The sequence below is a fragment of the Chenopodium album genome, chromosome 16 (genome assembly GCF_948465745.1).
Source record: "Chenopodium album chromosome 16, dcCheAlbu1.1, whole genome shotgun sequence".
In the NCBI taxonomy this organism is placed as follows: Eukaryota; Viridiplantae; Streptophyta; class Magnoliopsida; order Caryophyllales; family Amaranthaceae; genus Chenopodium; species Chenopodium album.
Genome location: NC_137849.1, coordinates 17,131,884 through 17,147,771, shown reverse-complemented (window position 1 = coordinate 17,147,771; position 15,888 = coordinate 17,131,884). Strand labels below are relative to the sequence as shown.

At 39.7% G+C, this 15,888-nt stretch overlaps 1 pseudogene; it reads left to right on the top strand.

Moving 5' to 3' along the window:
* The first annotated feature begins 11,082 nt into the window (after positions 1-11,082).
* LOC145587044 (small nucleolar RNA R71) lies at positions 11,083-11,181 on the top strand (annotated as a pseudogene).
* Positions 11,182-15,888: the final 4,707 nt, after the last annotated feature.

Here is a 15,888-nt window from a genome sequence, read left to right as displayed (position 1 = left end):
GAGGAATAAGGGGAAGAAGATATATTATTAAACTCATAAATCATTACATCGAATAAAGAAATGTCCGTTGGGACTTGATTGCTAACTATCCTAGGAGTAGATGTTGAAATAAAAGAATTAGAGGGAGGTGCTACAACTAGAGACTTAGAGGACTCGATAGGGGAAGACTCAGACTCAGACTCTGACTCAGATGATTCTTCGAACATTGGTCCTTGTCCTGTAGTTATTGAGATCTTCTTTCCGCTTGCAGTAATCACCTTTACTATCTTGCGCCATCCTCGTACTAAATCCTCTGCCAGGGTGATGAGCTTGGAGGGATCAAAGTTTTCGCTTTGTAGGACTGTTTGAATGAGTGAAGAGTTATCCTCTATATATCTTGGCTCATTATGTTCTTGCCCAAAGAGAAGTCCCATGACGTTAAAGTCAAAGCATGGGGGTGCTTTTTCTTTATGGGTAGGAGTTGGGATTTCATCTAGAAAGCAACAATCCAGAAATATTTTGAACCCAGGTTGTCTTATGCCGTTTACAACGAAGGGTTCTGGAAATTCGTAACATGGATAATCTTCTCCTTCTCTTATGAATTGTCCATTTAAAGTAAGAGGGTATTCGTCCATTGGGATTACTTTCTTTTGTGCGTGAGCATTTCTACGTGCTTTTGATTTTTCCTAGGCTCGCTTTAGATCTTCGAGAGTCGGTTCAAAACCAAGTCCGAAAGTATCTAATTTAGGGAGGCCAGGTAGTCCCATCTGTTTTGCTATCCCTTTCTTCTTTCCTAGAGTCATTTTAGGGAAGTGTCCTTGTTTTCTCAGGATAGCGTTGGTTATCATGTTGAAGTGGAGGTCATAGCGAAGAGGGGTCCTTTCATCTTCCTCGATTAAGGAGACCTCTTCATTAAAGCCCCACATATCTTCGTCATTCTCATCGTGCTCCACATTGATTAGTGGGTTTTCTACTGTTTTGATCCTCATGGGTGAAGCATCGATTGTAATTGGTACCCCTCCAACTATGGCTTTCACTTGTTGATGAAGAGATGAAGGGATGGCCTTGAGGTCATGAAGCCAAGGGCGTCCCAACAGTAAGTTGAACGAAGCCTTAATATCTACCGCTTGGAATGTGGTGGCATGCTCAATTACTCCCGTCGTTATGTTCATAGTAATTGTGCCTAATGCTTGGCGACGTGAGTTATCGTAGACTCTTATTGATGGGACGGAGAATGGTAGGTCGTTGGGCTACCACCCCAACCTATCAAACAAAATTTGTAACTTAACTAACCCCTATTTAGCGTAGTGGCAAGTCAAGGTCGAACCCAAAGGAATGGATATCAAGTGCACGAAGTCTAGATCAAGCTATTTTGGAATCAAGAAGGGGTTTGAGGTAGAAGTAAAGCTAACTAGGTATGCAAACTTGTATTAAATCAATCTAAGACACTAGGGCAATGGATCCACATGCAATCATAATGGAAACGGTAATTTGGGAGGTCAAACCGACTAAGTCAAGCGATATGAAGGAAAATCATCATGTATCCAAAAGAGCATACTAAGGTGGTTCACCTAGAGGTCTAACTAGCGTCAACTACGCTAAACACTAACTAGGGAACGTCACAAAGCACCTCAATCGTGAAATTGCAAGTTCACTAATCAATGGTCCGTATCATAGCAAGCTTACAATGCAATCTAGTGTATTAATCAAAGATGGCCAAACCTCAATTAATCACACACATGCACATGAAATATCAACCAAATTTAATCATATCATCAACTCCATCAATTATCCCCAAATTACACTATTCCATCATTCATACATGCTTCACCATCTCCCTAGCTAGGAAACTACTCACTAGCCATAGAAATGGAGATCAAAACTACTACATTCATCAAATTCATTATCAACATACTTGAATTCAAAGATTAAACCAACAATCAATCAAAATCAATCAAAATTCAATCAATAACCAAATCAATCATCAACAATATGAAAAACTAATGAAATCAACTAAAATCAAACTTATATTGAAATCAAGAAGAAGATCCTTACAAAACTTTGATCCAAAGATCAAATACAATGAGGAATCCTTGAGCAATCACCAAAATTCATGAGTTTCTCTCTCTTGTTCTTGAGTTTCTCTCTCTAAAATTCTCCCAAAAACTAACTATCAAATTCAATCTAAAACTAAAACTTCCTCTTCCCAAAAACAGGTAGAAATAACTATATATACAAAGGAGAGGTCGGTAATGACGCCCAAAAATAGACCCTCGTAAGTGCGGGCGCTCGAAGGAGTGTACCCAGGAATGTGCGCCCGCACACACCTGATGTGCGGCCGCACACGACAGATGTGCGGCCGCACACTCCTTAAGTGCGCCCGCACAAAGCTGCAGCTTCCTCCTTTCTTCTTTGCCCTTGCTCACGAGGTGCACGCATCCTAGATGATGATGATGGAGGACAAGGTAGGCAGCAACTTCCTTGAATTTCTTGAAGAAAATGAGCCATGAGGAAGGCATAAACAAGACTTTGAAGCATGCTCCTTGAACCTCTCATTGACTTGAAACTTCTTGCACAAGCTTTAGGCATGAAAATCAATGGAAAACTATAGAAAGGAAGCCCGGGAATTCTTGGACAATCAATTACCACCTACAAGCAAAAGATAAAAAGCAAGTAAAAGAGAAAAATAACAAGTAAACTATAAAAAGACATGAAAAAGAGAAACTAACTACAAAAAGCATAAAATGAAGAAAACAAGAATAAAACTAAGGAAAACTAAAGAAAAGAGAGATAAAATGAAATAAAAATCATCCAAAAAGGAACCAAATGAGTGCCAAAAATGTCACACATCAAATTCCCCCAAGCTAAACTTTTGCTCGTCCTCGAGCAAAACAAAGCAAGAAAAAGAGAGGATGAAAATTTTATTAAAAACGAAAAAGAAAGACTCAAGATAAGAATATACACTAAAACTCATTGTCGTAGGAATCACGGTTGTTTTTAGCTACAACAAGCCCTTTAAACCCCAAAGTCGCCTATGAGGACGAGTGAGGTCTCGTAAGGGTATCCTAAGAGTTTGACCCATAACTCTCCACCAAACATCAATGAGGCAAACCATAGAATTAAAAGAAAGAAAATGAAATAGAAACAATTCTTTACGAAATGAATCAACATAAAGACTATAAAGCATGTGAATGACAATCTTTCTTAAGTAGTTAAGGTATGCACGTTTCAAGATATCCAAGGTTGATTGAAACATAGGGTATGCTAGGCATAGGAACTAGTTATCACAATTCACTTTCATCCCAAACAATCTTACCGCGTTCTTCCCACTAGTCTCAAATCTCCCCTTAGTGAGTGTCCCAATGATTCCTCGAAGGAACCGGAAAAGAAATATTTTAAGGCTACTCGACAATCTTGACTATGCATCCCCTTTCCTTAGGCAATGACCCATGATGCCCTCCCCCGAATAGTGACTCAACTATCTAGGTCGAAAGTTCTTTCCCCAAGGTTGTAACGTAAGGCATAAAGGGTGAAGGTAGGCAAAAATTTTAAAATTTGGTGATTTTCCTAAAAAGTGAAGCAAAAGGGTGATCAATCCTTAACACCACAATCAAGAAATTACCAAACAAAAACAACACCCCCAAGCTTACTAGAAGTTATACTCACAAAAATATATACAAAAAGCGTACACGCTTCTCCCCCAAGCTAAAATGGAGCATTGTCCTCAATGCTTAGAAGGAGAAAAGAATACATCAAAATATTTTTGAATTTTTCACTTTTCATTTTTTTTTCTTTTTTTTTTTGTGTTTTTATATTGTAATTGCAAAGTCCTTGCCTTTTGCTAAATTCGGACGGCTTTTACAACTTTTGCACTTATTTGTCCATGCCGTTTATTATAAAGGACGGCTTTTACTCATACTCATTTGCCATTATTCACAAAGAAATCATAACACAATCTTGCTTTCATAAAAACCAAAATTCCAACGTAACCACCACAAACTTCATCTCAAATGATCATATTGCTTCACAAAAATCAAGAAAGGTAGAAAGTGAAACAAAAGGTCAAATAACTAAAGATGTGGCTTGAAAAGAAGGGATAAGGCTCAAATGGTTGCAAGAAGGCAAATGTAAACCAAAAACAAAAGAAAATAACAAAATATAGTAAAAATGAAAATACCACCCCGAAAAATGTGCCTTTGTCCTTCCTAGATAGCTCGGCCTCGTGTTTGAGAATCATACATCAAGCTTTATTAGATTAGGTTTGCATAGTCAAGGATCCATGCCGCTCAAACAAGGAATGTTGAAGGCTTGAAAAACAAGTAACCTCACAAGGTGGTGGCAAAAACTCACCAATGGTGTCAAATCAACTATAGGAAGCAACTACCAACATACCACAAACAAGTAGAATCCGGCTTCATGATCCTCCTAGTTCAAACCAACTACCCTAGCATACACTATCCTAGAGTCAACCGAACATAATCTCAAACCGTGCATACCTTTACAACCTAGGAAGAAGATCATGCAAAAGACAAGTCCAATGTACAATGTTCATTTCAAAAGAAAAGAAATGAAAAACAATGCCTCAAAATCACATCAAAAATAAAAAGAAAAATAAAAGAAAGTAAGAGAAAAAGGTAAAATAAAATAGAGTAAAAGAAAAGAAATGGAGACATAGGAAAGGAAAACATAGGAGAAAAGCATGCAAAGGACTAGAAAGCATGTTAAACAAATAAAAATCCCAATCGACAAACAGGTGATCGATAGACAACAAGGTCACCGATCCCAAACACATTACGTGTTAACAAGCATCCATCCTCGAACCATTCAACTTCTCCTAAACTAATCCTATTCTATGCAACCAAGGAAAATAAAGAGAAAAATAAGAAAGGTCTCACCGGGATTCCAAGCATAGCAAAAACAAACGAAGCAATAAGAAACCACCTCGTAGCATTCCATATCCATAAGCTCTTCAAGGAACCAAGTGAGAAGAGAAAAAAAAAAGAAATAAAAGAAACTATGAACAAAGAAAAAGGTTAGTAACTTCAAAACAAATAAAAGAAAACAACAAATAAAAGAAAATAAACAAAGCAAGAAGTATATACAACTAAAGGAAAGAGAAGCTAAACTACCAAAGAAAATAAAGAATAAAAGAAATAAAATCTAGACGAACTAAAGAACTACTCTAAACTACAAGATTTGGATTTAAGGGATTTGGATTGAGGGATTTGGATATAAGGGATCATCAACAACAACATGGCAAGAAAAACAACTCCACAAACAACAAACATCCAAGAAAATAGGGCAAACAAGCTAGCTACAAGAAAAGTAGCCTAGAGATCAAGAAAATGAGGAAACCAAAAAGAGGAATGAAAATAAACATGCAAGCAACTAAGATATGTACACAACAACAACAAGGTCACCGAGCAAGTTACTAGTTCCCCCAAGCTAGATAGAAAATACATCTCAACATCCCGATCAAAACAAAGCAAGTATCAAAAATATGAGGGAGGGAGGTAAAAAGCATGAGAAGCTAAAAGGGAACTAATAACTACTACCATCACCACCACCACTCCCACTTGGCCCGGCCCCATCGGGGTCTCTGTTGCGCTCGGGGTCATCGAAGGGATGAGGGTAAGGCTCCCATCCTCCGGTGTACCCCTCGGGCCACCCATAATGCCTCTTGAAAAGATCGTGTTGCCAAGGAGCAAGAGGGGTGTAGGTATCGGGCAAAGTGAGCTCAAAAGGGTGGTTGGGATGGACATGGGGGTAGTTAGGATCCCCCCTATAGTCACTACCACCCGGAGCCTTGTAATCATAGTTACCATGCTCGTCCGGGTAATAGTGACGCTCGGTGTCGGGGTTAGAAGGCCCCGACCAATAAGGATGCCCAAACGAAGGTAGAGGACCTTGTTGGGGCGGGAAATACGGATATTTAACCGGGGGAGTAATGTTCCCACGGTTAACTTCCGCATCATAAAGTTGTTGTTGTTGTATAAACATACCTTGTTGCATCTCTTGAATACCTCTTATTTGGTCATAGAGGGCCCCAAAGTCTTGATCGTACATGCCGTCTACGTGGACTTTCAATCCACTCATTTGCTCATTAAGAGCCCTCAAATCTTCATTGGCAAAAGCAGGTTGCCCTTGCTCTTGTTCTTGCTCATGAGGAGCTTGTTGTTGTGGAGAAAAATGTTGTTGTTGTTGATGTTGTTGTTGTTGTTGATTTTGTTGTTCTTCCTCATCTTCTTCTTCTTCATCCTCCTCGGAATCAAAGTTGGGATGCCGGAAGGACCTGGGAACATGCCAAACATTGTCGGCAATCCTAGCCAAAGAAGTCAAGCTAGGGTTAGGCAAGAAGCACCAATGCTCGTGGCCCCTTAGCCACTCATATCTCCCTTCACTAAAACCCTTGGAGATAAATTGGATTTGACCCAATTGTTGCATATCGAGGTAGATGGAATCTGCATCCCCGATCTCCTTACAAAATGGGAGATAATCATCGAGGCGAAGGTGAGTCAGAAGCCTAGTTACCATACCCCCACAAGGGATCTCTCCCGTCCTCCTTTTGTGAAGGTCCAAGCAATATTGGGCAAAGATGTAGCCCAAGTTCAACCGGCCCACAAACTCCGGGCGAGTAGATAGCCAAAGGACTTTGAGCTCCAATTTACTCAATTTCCCCATCTCCTGCTTGGGGAACAAGACATATCCCAATAGACGGTGTACAACCCTAAGACAAGGTTGGTACACGTCCGAGATCTTGGCCTTGTTGGCGATGAACTCACTACCACCGGAGATGTCTTCCCACCAAGAATCTTGATCATAATCCAGGAAGATGAAGTGTTCAACGTTAATAATATCCCCATGGGGATCAAAATCCAAAGCGGCGTTAAACTCTTCTAAAGATTGGTCAAATATGTTGTTGAACAATTGGAACCGCACCCTATATACCCTTCCAATGGGTACAAGCTCCAAGGTAGCCAAGAACTCCAAGGTAGGCTCCTTGTAGGTGCGGTAGGCGTCGGCGATGAAAGTCCCCAATCTCAAATTCAAAAGCAATGACTGCAAATCATTATCAATCCCCAACTTCAGCATATCGGATTGAAAGTAATGGCGGGTTTGTTTGAGGGTTCTTTCATCTTTCAGATTTTGATAAAAGGCTTTTTGTTTATCGGTGAAATTTTTCTTCTTTGGAAGAGAGGTAGGAGGTCGTGTTTGAGTGGAAGATGGGTTGGAAGTACTAGGCCTAGAAGATGTACTAGGCCTAGTGGAGGTACTTGGGCGGGGAGGTTCCTCGATGCTAACATCGGTTTTTCGCTTTTTGGTGAGTTTCTTGAGGTATTTAGACATTGTGAGAAGTATAGAAGATCACCAACAACCAATCAAGTAGCAAACCAAAGAACCAAGAGCACCACACCCAAATTCACCACTTACTACCAATATCACCAAACTCCAATTTCACAATTCCCTTCAATCTAACCAATTCCAAACCAATCAACAATATCAATGAACCAAGAAAAATTCCTTTTCAATCAATCCAAGAGCAAACACAAAGCCAATACCGAAATCACCACTTACTACCAACTTTCCAAAATTTCAACTCACAAGAATTCAACCAAAATTGATGAAAATTGCTACAAAATCAACAAACAACACAATGTCATGCAAAATCAATCAACAAATATCACCAAATCACAACCAAAATCAAGAACAAGCATCAAAATTCACAAAATCAATACTACACTATTCATGCTCATACAAATTTGTAATTCATGCAAATTTATGATATAATTGGCAAAATTAAAGCAAGGATTAGTGATTATACCATAAAAGAAGCAAGATAAACCAATTTTGAGCAAGCAATTCCAACTCCACACAAAACCCCCAATTTTCGGCCACCAAGAGTAGGAGAGAGAGTGAGTGAAATTTGGGTCAAATTGTGAGGAATTTGTAGTGTAGAAAGATTTGTGAGTGATTTTGAGTAAGAATGTAGTGATTTTGGTGAGGATTTGAGTGTTTTTGGATGATGAATGAGGGTGGAGGAGTGCACACAAAGGAGGGTTTGAATGAGGGTAAGAGTGAGGAAGATGAGGGAAGTGAGAAAATGAGGGGAAAAAGGAGGAAGAAGAAGATAAATGCACGTCCAGCATCTGTGCGGCCGCACAGCACTGATGTGCGCCCGCACACGCAGGCTGTGCGCCCGCACATGCCTCGTGTGCGGCTGCACATCCCTGTGCGTGCTCCTTCCTTCTTTTTTTTCTCAAAGATTTGATACTTACTGCCTATTTGGGTGCGCACATGAATCATGATGGTGATGAGGAACAACATAGGCAGTAGCTAGAATCATTTTCAAAGTCCTCAAAGTTGAAAATTCATGTGCACACCACAAAAATTCACTAAGTATCAATTTCCTCCAACTTTCAAAATATGAAATTCCTATCTTACCTCTCTAAAATTCTTACCCTTTTACCTCAAATTTCGACTAGAATCGAACAAAATATGATTTGTGCCATGAACACCTTCCATCCATCATGCATATTTGTTGAATTCCAATCCCACAAACGGACATCCTAAAAATCCAAATAAGGAGAAAAGACAAAGTAATAAAAGAAACAAAAATGAGAAAATTCAAAAATCAAAGAGAAAGGTTAGAAACGCCGGGTTGCCTCCCGGGAAGCGCTTGCTTAAGGTCCTAAGCTCGACCCTTCCTCCTAATCATGGAGGATCAAAGAACACCACCTTCTTCAAGGTGGTTGATAGAGCAAATTCTTCTTCAACCTTGGGCAACTTCTCATTAATGCTTGATGAAACTCTCACAAAATTCTTTTCAAATTCTTCTTTTTCACTTCTCAACTTCTTCCTTTTCCTTGTTTTCTTCGAGTCACGGGCCTTTTTCTTCGGCTTGACTTCAACATCCTTAATCATGGAGGCTTTCTCTTCCTCATGAGAATTAAGCTTGAACCAATTTGGAAAACCAATATCTTTCTCATCCTTTGGCTTTTGAATCACAAATTCTTCTTCACAAACGTCATTAATACTTGCACAAACATCATCAACAATCTCAAAAACATTGTTAGTAGAAGAATCAATCATGCACATACCATCAATGGAACGAGAAAGACTAGCACATGCGATATCTTGGACACAAGATAAAGACTCATGCATTGGTTTTATCTTAAAACTCTCTTCTAATTTCCCACACCTCAAAGTAATTTGACCTCCTTTGACATCTATTAAAGCTCCCGAGGTAGCTAAGAAAGGTCTCCTAAGATTATTGGAATATGTTCATCCTCCTCAATCTCTAGAACAACAAAATCCACCGGAAAAACAAACTCTCCAATCCTTAAGGGGACATCATCAATTCTTCCCTTAGGAAGCTTAATAGAACGGTCGGCCAATTGAAGTGTTATCTTGGACGGTTGAAGCTCACCTAGATCAAGCCTTTTGAAGACCGAGAAAGGCATAATGCTAACACTAGCACCAAGGTCACACAAAGCATTTTCAAAAACCATTTCCTTAATTCGACAAGGGATTGAAAAATTTCCCGGATCCTCCATCTTCTTCGGAAGTTCACCATGGATAAGAGCACTAAAGAACTTCCCTCCTTCCACCGAACTACCCTCATCAAAATCCTCTCTCTCTTTTAAGATCTCCTTAACAAACTTGGAGTACTTAAGCATGTCGGGAATTGGTTCGGTAGCGGGTGTAGAATCATGAACATCCTTAAAAGCTTCAAGGAACTTCCCAAATTGCTCATCCATTTTGAATCTCAAATATTTTTGGGGATATGGTAGATCGGGAAATCTCTCTATCTCACTCATCTTTTCACCAGCACACTCTTCTCTTTTGTCAACCTCACAATAGATTTCCTTAGACTCAACCCTTTCCACTTCATTCTCCTTAGCACCACTCTCATCTCTTCCCTCTTTTGAACAAGAAACTCCCTCATCAAAATCATTTCCACCACTTGTGGCAATAGAGTACACGGGTTTCTTTGGTTCAACACCTTGGGAAGGCAAAGATGAAGGACTAGCAAAATCCTTAATAGTGCTTGCTAATTGAGTAATTTGAGTCTCAAGCATCTTATTGTGGGTCATCATCTCATTGAATTTCTTATCACTAACCGCCATATAGGTGTTAATGATCTTGGTTTGATTATCAATCAATTCTTCCAAGGTTGTCTTAGGAGAAGAAGGTTGTGAATAGGAATTTTCATTTTGAGTCTTTGGAACAAAACCGGGTGGGGGACCTCTTTGAGCATTGTTTTGAAAATTTCCCCTTCCTTGGTTGTTCCAATTACTCCTATTTTGATTTGAACCATAACCTTGATTATGGTTACCGCCACCATGATTATGGTTTCCATTACCTTGGTTATGATTTACATAACCTTGGTTTTGATTACCATAATTATGATTTTGATTACCATAGTTTTGGCTTTGATTTTGGCTACTATAACCTTGGTTATGGTTACCACGAGAACCTTGATTCCCTTGGTTCCTATAACCACCATTATGATTATAGTTGTCAAAATTGCCTTGGTTTTGGTAATTCCTATTCCATTGGCCTTTTTGATTATCAAACCTTTGAACATTGTTGTTTGACACAAAATTAACATGTTCACACTCATTGTTGTCAAATTCATAAACACATTCATTAGGACAAACACTAGAGTCATGATCATACGATCCACATGCATCACAAAACAAGTAACCCAAAGGCATATTATGTGAAGAGGGAGGGGGTTGAGAGTTAGAAGGAGTACCTCTCCCCTTAAATTGGGAGGGAAGATTAGAAGCTTGAGAAGAGGTAGAAGTGCTCTCCAACTTAGCTTTGATTGCGGTGACCTCCTTTCCTAAGTTTGTCATTTGGGAGGAAAGGTTGTTGATTGCATTGAGATGGTCCACCGAATACAATGAAGATTGCTTGCTTGAAGAGTCTCTCTCCCCATCTTGCCAATCCCTATAATATGTCACCACGTCCTCAATGATGTCCACAACTTCTTCTTCGGTTTTGTTCATGATAGGGCCCCCGGCCCCTCCATCAAGGCATGACTTGCCTTGGGGACTTAAACCGCCATAGAAGATTTGGATCACTTGGTATGTGGGGATTCCGTGGTGAGGGCACTCCCTTTGATACTCTTTGAATCTCTCCCATGCTTCATAAAGGCTTTCACTCGGCCTTTGCTTGAACCCTTGAATCAAGGCTCTTGCCTCCGCCGTCTTCTTTTGGGGATAGAAACGGGACAAGAAAGCCTTTGTAACATCATCCCAAGTTCTCAAGGAGTTGGGCTTCACTTCCTTGTCTAGCCACTCCAAAGATCTTCCTAATAGAGAGAAAGGGAACAACTTGAGGCGGATGAATTCTTGAGAGACCCCATTGACTTTGATAGTGTTGCAATATTTTTCAAATTCTTTCAAATGGTTCAATGGGCTCTCATTCTTAGCCCCACTATATTGCCTTCTCTCAATCAAGGTGATCATTGCCGGCCGGATTTCGAAGTCATTTGCCGGGGTAGTAGGTGGAGCTATTCCACTCTCAAACCTATATGCCCCGGGCACTCCAAGCTCCTTCAAGGCTATTCTAGGATTTTCACCCATTCCTTGTTCTTCTTGAATTTCTTCTTCACTTGAAGAGCTATAAGCCAAGGATCTATTATCCACTCTTCTTCTTGAAAGAGTCCTCTCAATTTCCGAATCAAGGGGAACAAGGGGACGATCACGGGTTCTATGCATGCAAAACTCACACAAAAATGTTAGTAGCACGGCTACAAATGTAGCCTAGAGAAACAAAATCTTTTTGTATTTTATCAAAATGAAATAGACTCAAAAACAACATACACTCAAGCACCATTCCCCGGCAACGGCGCCATTTTGATGGGACGGAGAATGGTAGGTCGTTGGGCTACCACCCCACCCTATCAAACAAAATTTGTAACTTAACTAACCCCTATTTAGCGTAGTGGCAAGTCAAGGTCGGACCCAAAGGAATGGATATCAAGTGCACGAAGTCTAGATCAAGCTATTTTGGAATCAAGAAGGGGTTTGAGGTAGAAGTAAAGCTAACTAGGTATGCAAACTTGTATTAAATCAATCTAAGACACTAGGGCAATGGATCCACATGCAATCATAATGGAAACGGTAATTTGGGAGGTCAAACCGACTAAGTCAAGCGATATGAAGGAAAATCATCATGTATCCAAAAGAGCATACTAAGGTGGTTCACCTAGAGGTCTAACTAGCGTCAACTACGCTAAACACTAACTAGGGAACGTCACAAAGCACCTCAATCGTGAAATTGCAAGTTCACTAATCAATGGTCCGTATCATAGCAAGCTTACAATGCAATCTAGTGTATTAATCAAAGATGGCCAAACCTCAATTAATCACACACATGCACATGAAATATCAACCAAATTTAATCATATCATCAACTCCATCAATTATCCCCAAATTACATTATTCCATCATTCATACATGCTTCACCATCTCCCTAGCTAGGAAACTACTCACTAGCCATAGAAATGGAGATCAAAACTACTACATTCATCAAATTCATTATCAACATACTTGAATTCAAAGATTAAACCAACAATCAATCAAAATCAATCAAAATTCAATCAATAACCAAATCAATCATCAACAATATGAAAAACTAATGAAATCAACTAAAATCAAACTTATATTGAAATCAAGAAGAAGATCCTTACAAAACTTTGATCCAAAGATCAAATACAATGAGGAATCCTTGAGCAATCACCAAAATTCATGAGTTTCTCTCTCTTGTTCTTGAGTTTCTCTCTCTAAAATTCTCCCAAAAACTAACTATCAAATTCAATCTAAAACTAAAACTTCCTCTTCCCAAAAACAGGTAGAAATAACTATATATACAAAGGAGAGGTCGGTAATGACGCCCAAAAATAGACCCTCGTAAGTGCGGGCGCTCGAAGGAGTGTACCCAGGAATGTGCGCCCGCACACACCTGATGTGCGGCCGCACACGACAGATGTGCGGCCGCACACTCCTCAAGTGCGCCCGCACAAAGCTGCAGCTTCCTCCTTTCTTCTTTGCCCTTGCTCACGAGGTGCACGCATCCTAGATGATGATGATGGAGGACAAGGTAGGCAGCAACTTCCTTGAATTTCTTGAAGAAAATGAGCCATGAGGAAGGCATAAACAAGACTTTGAAGCATGCTCCTTGAACCTCTCATTGACTTGAAACTTCTTGCACAAGCTTTAGGCATGAAAATCAATGGAAAACTATAGAAAGGAAGCCCGGGAATTCTTGGACAATCAATTACCACCTACAAGCAAAAGATAAAAAGCAAGTAAAAGAGAAAAATAACAAGTAAATTAGAAAAAGACATGAAAAAGAGAAACTAACTACAAAAAGCATAAAATGAAGAAAACAAGAATAAAACTAAGGAAAACTAAAGAAAAGAGAGATAAAATGAAATAAAAACCATCCAAAAAGGAACCAAATGAGTGCCAAAAATGTCATACATCACTTATCCCTTGTGTTGATGGAGATAAATCTTCATCTCTTATTCCTAACATCCTCGCAGTTCTAACTGGGCAAACGTTAATTGCCGATCCATTATCTACAAGAGTCATAGGGACGTTCATTCTCTTGCAAATTAATGTGAGGTTGAGAGCTTTGTTGTGCTTTTCACCTTCCGGTGGTAGATCTTTGTCGGAAAAAGTGATCAAATTAGTAGGACTTGGGAGATCACTCGTGAGGAAGTTAGCCAACCCCTCAGGAGTGGTGTCCGATTTTATCCCTACTTTAGCCAAGGCATCCATGACCGCAATTCTATGTTCTCGAGATGTAGCTAGAAGTTTCCATAAGTTCATCTCGACCTTAGTCTTTTTTAATTGTTTGACAACATCGTTGTCTTCTATGATTGGTATGGGAACTTGCTGAGTAGTGGGAATAGGTTGTGTAGTAATGGGAGGTTGCATTCTCCCGGACCTTGTGAGGACATCTATAGGTGAATCCTATTCATCCCAAATGTCACCTACTGGATATATTGTCGAAAGTGGAGTTTCTTCGACGTCCTTGAGGTAGACATCCTCGTCATCACTATCCCAAACCTCATTAATGGTAGCATCTCGTTCTTGTGGGATTTGAACTAGCTTCTTGTTATCAATCAATCTTTGGACCAAGTCTTTGAACTTGAAACAATGTTCTATAGTATGTCCTCCTGATTGATGATATGGACAGTAGTACCTATCTGTCCTTTTTAGTGATTCAAATGGTCTCAGTTCGAGAGGTTGAATTTTACCATTCTCGAAGAGCATTTTGAACATATTTGCATAAGAAGTCCCAATTGGAGTGTATGGCCTATTGCTCCTTTTGGGTGTGTCAATTACTTGGAGGGAGAACGATTTCTTTTCTTTAGGTAGAGGTCTATTTTTGAGTAGTTCGTTCCGTTCCTTTACCACCTCCATGGCCTCGCGTAATAATTCTCTTGCTTCCAATACAACCTGAATGAGAATACACACTTCTTGTTTAGTCGCAGGTTCTTGTTCACAAGGAAAATGATACTCGGCATCCTCGAAGATTTCCTCCTCTTCTTCAATAGCTTTGACAGGTTTAATGAGGTTCGAGGTGTCAACCTGATTTTCCTCATCGAAAATAGCTAAGGAATCCGACAGTGGTGCATTATTGATACTTGGCTTTTTGCTTGCAGGGGGAAATGGAAGTTTGTTGTTATCAATTAAATCTTGGATTGCTTCCTTTAGCTTCCAACAATTTTCTGTGAGATGGCCCCTACCCTGATGATACTTGCAATGTGCATTGGGGTTCCAGCTAGCCATTCTCTTCTCGACAGGTGGGTCCCCAAACGGTCCTATGGGAGTTATAAAACCTTTTGCATGTAAGCGATCGAATGCGGTGTCATAACTCATACCAATAGGAGTAAAGTTCCTCCTAAATGGTTTCTTTTGTCCTTGATTATTCATAGCGAGGACTTCACTCAAATTAAAGGTGCTAACATTGTTCGAGTGGGTGGTTTTGGAAGAAGAAGGATTGTCGTTCTTCTTGCCTTTCCAGCCACTATTGGAGTTACTATTGTTAGCAGCTTTTTGTTTAGCTAGGTCGTCTTTAATATTGATACCAATGTCATAGACGGCCTTGAAAGTGTGCAAGTTATTTTGGTATTTGAGATGCTTAGAATATTTTTCTTGGAGATTCTTGATGAACATCCTCACAGATTCTTTCTCACTAGGCACCTCAACCATCTTTGCAGAGGTTTCCCTCCATTTATTAAAAAAGGAAGTAAAGCCTTCATTCTCTTTCTGCTTAAGTATTTCAAGTTCCCTATGATCAGTTTCAACTTGAATATTGCATTTATATCTATCAATGAAAGCGTGTACAATAGACTCCCAACTAGAGGTTTTCTCTTTATCAAGAGAAAAGTACCATTGCTGACAAACGGTTTCTAAAGATAGAGAAAACACAAAATGAAAAGCTTTTTTGTCTATTCCCTTAATATTCATTATAGTTTCGAAAGCTCTATGAAAGTAAGGGTTATCCATTGCTTTGAATTTCGGGATGTCGTTGGCATTAAACTTCTGCGGAAGAAGATCCTAGTCCACCGAGACCCCTTGTGAGCTAATGCCTTGCAATCTATAGTCATTGGATAGTCTGCTCAAACTTTCCTAGATGAGCTCCATTTGCTGTTGTCTCGCAGGGTCATTGATTTGAAGAGTCAGATTCTTCAACATTTCAGCCATGTTAGCCACTTGCCCCTTGAGCTCGTTGACTTCTTCCTGACTTGCCATTGTCTTCTTAGCTTTCCTTTTTCAACCGATGGGCTTATCAAAAAGTGAGACTTGAACGAAAGTGTTGTCTTTGATTAAACGCCCTTCCTTTCTTAACCACGCGCTGTAGAGTAAACCATATTTGTTTTAA